Source organism: Aegilops tauschii, chromosome 5 (genome assembly GCF_002575655.3).
Source record: "Aegilops tauschii subsp. strangulata cultivar AL8/78 chromosome 5, Aet v6.0, whole genome shotgun sequence".
NCBI lineage: Eukaryota > Viridiplantae > Streptophyta > Magnoliopsida > Poales > Poaceae > Aegilops > Aegilops tauschii.
The window spans coordinates 350572959-350581569 of NC_053039.3; the positions used below are offsets into that span (position 1 = coordinate 350572959).

Below are 8611 nucleotides of genomic sequence, written 5' to 3' on the forward strand. Positions count from 1 at the left end.
TCCGCATCATAGCCCGGCTGATACTTGGTAAGGTCTGTATCATTCCCAATCAAGGTGGCCACCGGGCGAACGCTCTTCACACAGGCGGCAAAGTCTTTCTGGTCAAAGGGGGTGCCATCTTCCTTCAGACTGGGATATCCAAGAGCGATGTCGGCCGGGTCTAGCTCCGGTAGAAACGCCTTGGCCCGGCTCAGAGCAGCTATGGCTCCGGCTCTCGCAGAAGCCCGTCTCAGCTCTTGGAAGCGCTGAGGAAGTACGGCAAGCCGCCTGAGTACATCTGCCAGGTGAGTGGGAACTTCATTGGACAGAGCCACAACGGCTAAAGCACGTTGTGACTCGGTGTAAAGTTGCTCCACCAAAGTGTAAACCGCCTTCAGCTTGGTCAACACGTTCTGGTTGAGGTTGGAGCTCCTGGGACCTGCATTACAAAGTCAGGTGAGCTGATGGCAATGGTGGGACTTATCAGACGTAAATGATGTAAACTTGTTAAAAGCTTACAGAGTAACTTACCGAAGATTGCGGTGACCATCTGCGATACATGGCGTTTTAAGCCGGAGAGTTCGGCGGTTCTTTCAGTAAGAGCAGCCTCCGCTTGTTCAGCCCAGCTGAGCAGGGCAGTCTTCTCATCGGCCCAGGCTTTTCTTTCTGTTTCAAATTTTTTCTTCAGTTTTTCTTGTGCAGAGACGCTGAACTCAAACTTGGCATTGGCCTTCTGGGTCTCCTTTTCCTGAGTCTTCAGGCGGGTCTTCAGATCAGAGATTTCCGACTCAAGTTTTTTGCAGGCAGCCTGTACAAGTTCCGGGTTACAGTTTGAGCGATTATCATGCAATATTAAAGTCCCAAGCGCTTTGCAAGCAAAGACACTTGGCACTTGGGGGCTAATGTAGGCTGAAAAGCTTTATTTACAGTGCCGGTTCATGAAAATAAGTCCCAAGCACTCTGCAGGCAAAGGTGCTTGGCACTTGGGGGCTAATGGGCAAAGTTGCTCCATTGCTTGATTAAAACATAAGGTAAGAGACCGGTTCACCTAGGCTATTTAACCCGGCCCTTGAGTGTTAACAGGTAAGCCGGTATTAAGTCTACAACATATTCTGTCATAAGTAATAGACTTGGGGGCTAATATGGTAAGAATGACTATGGAGTAAACAAGGGAATTATACCTCAGATTTTTGCTGTATCTGCTTCACCATGTCAATCTCCAGGTCCCGGCTGTTGTGCACTTGACCAAGATAACCAGCAACAATATCTCCAATGCTCAAGTTAGCATAGTCTGTGATATCCAGTCTGGCCCTGCGGCGCTCTAGCAGTTCTTCTTTAGCAGAGCATCTAGCCAGCACAGTGGGTCTTCCTGGCTCAACATATTCGGTCCGGGTAATCACCACATCCGGGTCGTCGGCCGGTTGAGCTGGGCTGGGAATCTCCGGGTTATCAGAACCCCCCATGGCTTGTTCTTCAGTTGGAGCGGTGGTTTCTGGAGCTGGTGCGAACGGCGGCTCAAAGGCAGAGGCGTTGGGTTCAGTCAAGACCGGCTCTTCGACCGGGTTACTTTTCTTTGCCCTCTTGCTGAGCTTTGCTTGTGCACTGAAAGTCAAAAGGTTAGTGCAAAAACATGAGTAAGATAAGCACAACATAAGCTGATCATCATTACCCGGGTGCGGTCTTGAAAGCCGGCAAGTTAGATTGCATGGAGTCCCCGGAGGAAGGTGAAGTTTCCTGATAGTTTGAATCAGAAGAATTGAGCGGTTGACGAGTGACGCCCGCCAAAGGATGAAAAGGATATAAGTTGGAGATAACCTCGGTCCGGCGCTTCCTTGATGCTTCAGGTAAGCCGGAGGAGAGGTCTACATCCTTGTTGGTCCGGGTGTGCCTTCGGCTCTCATGAATCTGTCGCTTCAAAAGAAATTGAGGATCTTGATAAGCTAAAGGATGTGAAAATCTTACTTTTCGGGTTACTCTTCGGACTTTCAGCCTTGGAAAGGGCTCCGAGTCGGAGGAAAGTATAGTTACCTCTTCAGTCACCGGGTTACTGGCTCCGGTGTCCTCCTGCTGATAATCAGTGTCAATAAGGTGGTTAAGAACAAAAAAACAAAGAAGAGCACAAGAATCAAGGGCTACCTCTGACTCGGAGGAGTCATCCAGCTGAAGCAGGTCTGAGGCGCTAGGCTTACTCCCCTTCTTGCGGGGAGCGGCTCTCCTGGCGGCTTTTTTAGCCTTCCTGGCTTTTTTAGCAGCCTCATGGTCATACCTGACCTTCCAGAACTTATCATTAGCCTGAAAAATACAACAAAGGTTTCCTGAAGTTAAGACGAAAAGTGTTAAAATGAAAAGTAAAGTGTTCAGGTCAGTAGCTTACTGCCGGAGCCGGGTTAGCTTTGCAGAAGGGACTTAAGCCGGTCCTCCCGCAATCTGCTAAGCTCTCGTTCAGAAGGGACTTGGTCATGTCATCAATGACGTCTTCAGGTAAGTCGTTGGGGCTGTGCCGAAGGGGATCATCCTTCCGGCCCGTGTAATCACACATTAAGCCGGGGCGGTGGCTTAGAGGAATCACCCGCCAAGCAATCCAGACCCGGACCAGATCAACGCCGTTAAGGCCATTTCCCAGAAGAGCCTTGATTTTGTTGATGGTGGGGATAAGTGGTTGACGCTCCGCTTGAGATAGTTTGTCTGGCAGGGGGTGGTTTGACTCCAGACGCAGGGCGCGAAAGCCGGGCAGAGGGCTCTCATCAGCCGGAGAAGTATCCTGGCAGTAGAACCATGTCTGATTCCAGTCCTTTGGGTGGCTTGGCGGCTCAGCGTAAGGAAAGAGACAATCCCTCCGTCGTTGAATTGATATTCCACCAAGTTCCAAGCTAGGTCCGTTGGCGCATTCATTCTGGCGGTTCAGGTAAAATAACTCCCTAAAGAGTAGCAGGCTGGGTTCCTCTCCAAGATATACCTCACAAAACACTTGAAAGTTACAAATGTTCGACACGGAATTGGGTCCAATGTCTTGAGGTCGCAGATCGAAAAAGTTCAGAACATCTCTGAAGAATTTTGAGCCAGGAGGAGCAAAGCCTCGGCTCATGTGGTCAGCAAATACAACAACCTCTCCATCTTTTGGTTGAGGTCTCTCTTCGGACGGGTCAGGCGCACGGTAGGACATGACCTCCTTTTTGGGCAGGTAACCCGTTTTTACGAAGTCATCTAAGGTGCTTTCAGTAACGTTGGACCTCACCCAGTTGCACGTAATGGGTGCCTTGGGAGCCTTCGGCGGCATTGTGGAAAATGGAAGCCTATGACAAAGGAAAATTTCCGGTTCAAATTTAAGCCAGAGAAAAATTTCAGTTCAGTATTCAGGACGGCGGTTCATGAAGGGGCCTAATGATATATGACTAATTGTGTCAGGTTATTTAAGCCGCCGTGGGTATTATAGGCAATTTAAGTTATTTAACTCTATTATGAGTAAGCCGGAAATTTCACAGAGCATGGCCTCTTTTAAGCCGGCGATATGAGCCGCCATGGCTCACAGAGGCAGTTTTTGTCTAAGTGTTGCACAAACAAGTTTCACAAATTGCAGGGATTATTTTGGATCAAATGGTCGTTTAGAAAGGAAAAATTTCTAGACCTAAAAACTGGCACAGAGAAGTTCATAAGTTCTAATGAGGTCTTTTTTGCAAGCAAGAGGGATCTGCTAGTATGGGAAATGAGTACGAAACCACTACCGCAGGAGTTCTATCCTACTTTCCGGATCAAAAGAAGCCGCGGTGGAAGAACTGCGAAGAACTCGAGATGAACTATGAAGAACAGGGGAGAACGACAGAACCCTAATGCGAATCTACTGTACGGAGTGGCAAGAACTTACTGGCGCTGATGAGCTGCGGAGGTTGCCACCGTTTCTCTGGACCAGCTCAGGGTGATGCAGCGGCCAAGGTTGAGGAAGACAAGGGGCGCGGCGGCGGCGGCGGAGCTCGAGCTCTGGGCGTCAGAGGAAGAAGACGAGGGATCGAGAAGTGACGAAGGCCTATGGGCCGGGCCTATTTATAAGGGACGGCTCATAAATGGGTGCGAGAAATGAGGAGGCTGGAGACATGATTATCTTGCCGCAGAAACGCCTCGATTTTCGGGATGGTCTTTAAAGATAAGATCCGTTGAGATATAACAGAATAAAAAATGAATTTAATGGAAGATGACGTCATGGCGGGTTACCAAGAATCCAGAAGATGACATCACGGCGGGTTATAACCTTTGCACAAGCAGAAGCCGGAAGATTTTGAAGATTTTTGAAGATTGACATGAACCGGTTCAAATCAACCTGGGGCCTAATGTTGAGGATATAACCATTAGAGTCACCCGCCCAGGAGGGGCCGGGTTACGTCATAATGATCATCACGTGAAGCCCAGTACCAAGCTTGAGGATGGTGGATCAATAATGGGCTTAAGACCCGGAGGCGGCTTAAGGCCCGTAGTGATAACCCGCCGTTATGGCAAGACTTGTAATGTAAGGCAAGAGTAGTTAAGAGTCCGAGCCGGATACTGTTATAAGCCGGCCGGGACTCTGAGAGCCGCAGGGCGTCAACCTCTCTATATAAAGGGATGACCCGGCGGCGGTTCAGGACGAGAGACAACAGATCGAGAGCCAGGCATAGCGATTAAGCTCCCTGGTCATCGAAACCCTAAGTAATACCGCCTCAACTGGACGTAGGCTTTTACCTTCATCGTAAGGGGCCGAACCAGTATAACCCTCGTGTTCCTTGACCCGCTTAACCCCTTTAAGCTTCCTAGCTGCGATGGCTCCACGACTAAGTCCTTGCATGATGACATCTGCCGTGACAATTCCACGACAGAAGCACTATAATTTTTCAGAGTTACATTGATATCACTTGACCAAAAGAGACCAATACCTCCACTAAGCACGTCGCTATCGACGGCAAAACAGCCTGAAAAACCAAATGTGTTCTTCAGATCCTCAGCCCTCTTGCCCCTGATTTTCGTCTCCATGATAAATAGCAGGGCGGGCCCTTCTTGCTTCACAAGTTTGAGAAGCTCTCGAACTATCCAAGGGTTCCAAGCCCCCGGCAGTTCCAAGACAAGGTACTCATTGGCTCTGGCAGGGCTGACTCGCAGCCGCTGCCGGAGATTCAGATGATGAGGGGGGGCCTTCTTTTCCTTATGTTCCTTTTCAGGAAAGGCCTCCCCGAGGTTTCCCGTTTCTTGCTCTGTTACGGTGGTCGCCACCGCCTCGACGTCCTGTTCCGTATGTGCCTCCCCATGCTCAGTAATGGCTAGCGGTGTGGGAAGCACCTTCAATAGACTTAGAGTGGACTGAGACCCCCCTTTGCGCTTATTCTGCTGGTTATTCTTGACAAGGGAGTTAACCTCAGTTCCCTTCTGCTGCTTAGTACTCGACGAATGAGACTCTCTGTGAGTCTTGTTTCTCCTTCACCGTATGCTCCCCCAAGTTTGCTTTCTTCCTATCCTCTGTCGCCCGAAGGCTCGGTTTGAAGGATAGATCTCCCTTCTCATCGCGAGTCCCTGGCGTAGGGCAAAATAAGTCTGAATGTCCCAAACGGCCACAAGAGAAGCAGAAGTGCGGGATGTTTTCATATAGGATATCATAGCAGTCCGTGTTGTGCCTCTTGATCGACTCAATCAAGATCCATCTGTGTAGGGGCTTTTGCACTGCAATAGTTACTCAAACTCTAAGCAACCCCCCCCCCCCCACGGGATCAATCTCCACCACGGTGGCCTGCTGATAAATTTGATTCGCAATAACCAGGCCCCATGTGTTGTTCTTCAGGTTGTAAGGGAGATTTATAACCCTAGCCCACACCGGCAACCGATCAAATTTGAGACGATAATCCAACATTTGGCATTGCCAACACTTGGCAAGCCAACAATTGGCAATATCAAAAGTTGCCAAAAATTGACAACTTCTTGTGAGGTTGGCAAGTAAACATGGTAACCAGCCAATTACTAGCCAATATTTGGCATTTGCCAAATGTTGGCATGCCAATTTTTGGCATCAAACCAATCATGCTCTGAGTTCCGATGGCTGCATGTGTGATTCAAAGTCCGCAAGGATCACTATGTGTTTGCTGATGTGCCATGGAGATCCTTCCCAGATGCGATCCCGGTCTCTCTTAGATTCAAACTCCGCAACGAACATGTTCTCCCCCAATGGACGAAAAACCAAGCCCCTAGGGTTACCCCATGCTGGATGTAGGGCGTTGGAAATAGTCTGGATGTGGAATAGATTTCGTTACAGGACCTTGCCCGCCAGTAGCCACTTGGGTACTGCACCGTCGTCCGTGTCATCGATCACCAGAGGAGTCACCTCCTCTTCAAAGATGTCGAGCTTGCCGAGCGCTTCTTCCATCTGCGCCCGAGCCGAGCGCAATGAGAGAGCGCCGCTTCCTTGCTTCCCCTTGCCCGCACCTGATGTCGCCATTGTCGCCGGGAACACGTGCACACCCCGCCGATGATATTTGCGGGCGTCGTCAGAGTCGCCTAGCCCTAGTCGTCGCAAGGGTTTTAGGGTTTCGGGTGTATACACGGTACTAGGACAATATAGCCATCACACTAAGCTAATCAGTTACTTCCTGAACTTAATTCAGTCTATATAATTATAACCAAGCCTATGTACAAAGCTTAAATCTAACATTTTTAAGAAGTTGCTCCCCACTTCTACCTATTCTCTCGTCATGCACACTGTTCACATCAGCTTTTTGCCACATCATCTTTCAGTTTGCAAAATCAGCCAATCAGTCTTATTCCCCCTGCGGGTCATGCGTTGAATAAAAAAACTGTTTTTCCCCTCTGTTTTTTCCCTCTACCTACCTCTGAAAAAGCCCATCTTCTCCACGAAAGTTTCTTGATTCCCCTGTGCCTCTTCACCTATCTCAGCGCCTTCTCCCTTTCCCGGATATTTATTCTTGAGGCCCCTACACCCCTTCCCACAACCTCGCGCTCTTCCTCTTCCATAGTTCCACCAAGATCAAACGCCTGACGTGAACAGCCATATGCCAGCCCGCAGATCTCTCCTTTTTGGATGGCGCGCGCAGATCTCTCCTTTTTTTGCAGCGTGCAGATCTCTCCCGTCGATGGTGGTTCGTACTTCACTGAAGAGTTTGTCGTTCCCTTTAGCCATCTCCGGCGATTCACCATGGAAGCCAATTCTGCTTGCCTAGCTCCGTACAAGATCTTCTTTCCCTCACAGGTAGGTGCAAGAATCTACTCAGTTTTTTTAGATGAACATGGTTCTACTCAGGTGAGACCGTGAGAGTACACCTTCCTGCAATAATATTTCTTCGATGCTTACTGTTAATAATCATCTCCATCTACCTGACATCTACCCATGTGCTTTATTCGTACTCATATTGAACGAGCCAGTTTTGGTGTTTTTGGTAGAGCAAGACTATAAGTTGATCATATCTTATTCATGGACACTTTGTTCTGTACCTTACAGGGTTGCTTATGCAATATTATTAATTTGGGAACTGATTTTAAGCTTAATTTAAATAGGTCAGGTTTTCTTACCTTTTTGCTCATCTGCTCATGCATCTATTTCTATGCAATTCAAAACATAGCGATTTTCTTGTTCGAGTATACTGGGTGCACACATGCCACAATTCAGTTTTGGTTCTTTAAATACTTCCCTTGATTTTCACACTGAATTATCTTATCTTCCTCACTGGCTTGCAGATAGCAAATTGGTAATTGTAAAAAAATAGGGATGAGGTAACTATATATTAACTGATTTTTTATGCTCTGTTTTCATACACTCATACATGATTGAATTTTCTTCTGACATGTGATGTTGTTTGCCAGATGTTTCTACTGAAGTATTTTCAGGCACCTATGCAGCTACAGGTTTATAATCCAGATTATGTATGTTTGATATGCTTCTTCAAAACTGTAATTTTCATTTTGCAAATTAATTACCAAATTAATCAGTAGCACAAGTAGTTCGATGCCAAAATCTGTCTGAGCACTTTTATACGTCTTTCTATGGAATTTTGACAGGATTAATATAAATACTTTTGCCTCTTGATAACTCTCTTGGATCATCACATTCGTTCTTAACTTCTTATGATGACCAATAACATATTACTCGCAGAAGTTTCTCATAGTACAAAACAATCTTGGATTACTACACCCCATGAAGGATCACTATGATAGTACCTTACATCCTCATAGTTCATGAGCTGGCCACAACTGCTATGAAAGAACCGTGGCATCTGATTTGTGTATTCCATGCATGGTATTGTTACGGGTGCTTAGGTAGTTGGTAGTTTCTACTCGCCAAAATTGAAAAGTATGATGTTCTGTACTCGGCCTGATGTTAGTAGAAAATAACAAGACATGCATTCTGAGGTCCTAATAATGTTTGTGACCCTTGAACCTAAATATTTTGCTTCCTCTTAAGATTTTCGGTGCGCATTATAGTTATTTCCTATAAATTCCCGCTGCAACGCGCAGGGTGTCATCTAGTTACATCAAATCAGACACCTTGAAAGAATGATATACATACATCTTGTGATATTCAGAAGACCATCTACCCCGTTCAGAACCGCATAAATTCCTGGCTACGCATGCACAACGTATCCCTGTTAATTTATACTCCGTGGATGCG

General features: G+C 47.2%; 1 long non-coding RNA gene across 1 annotated transcript; it reads left to right on the forward strand.

Annotated features, from left to right (window-relative positions):
* The first annotated feature begins 6029 nt into the window (after positions 1–6029).
* On the forward strand, positions 6030–8385 carry LOC123494157 (uncharacterized). The gene is made up of 3 exons (XR_006664255.2): positions 6030–7195; positions 7681–7716; positions 7807–8385. It is a non-coding gene; the product is annotated as an uncharacterized lncRNA (long non-coding RNA).
* The last annotated feature ends 226 nt before the right edge of the window (positions 8386–8611 follow it).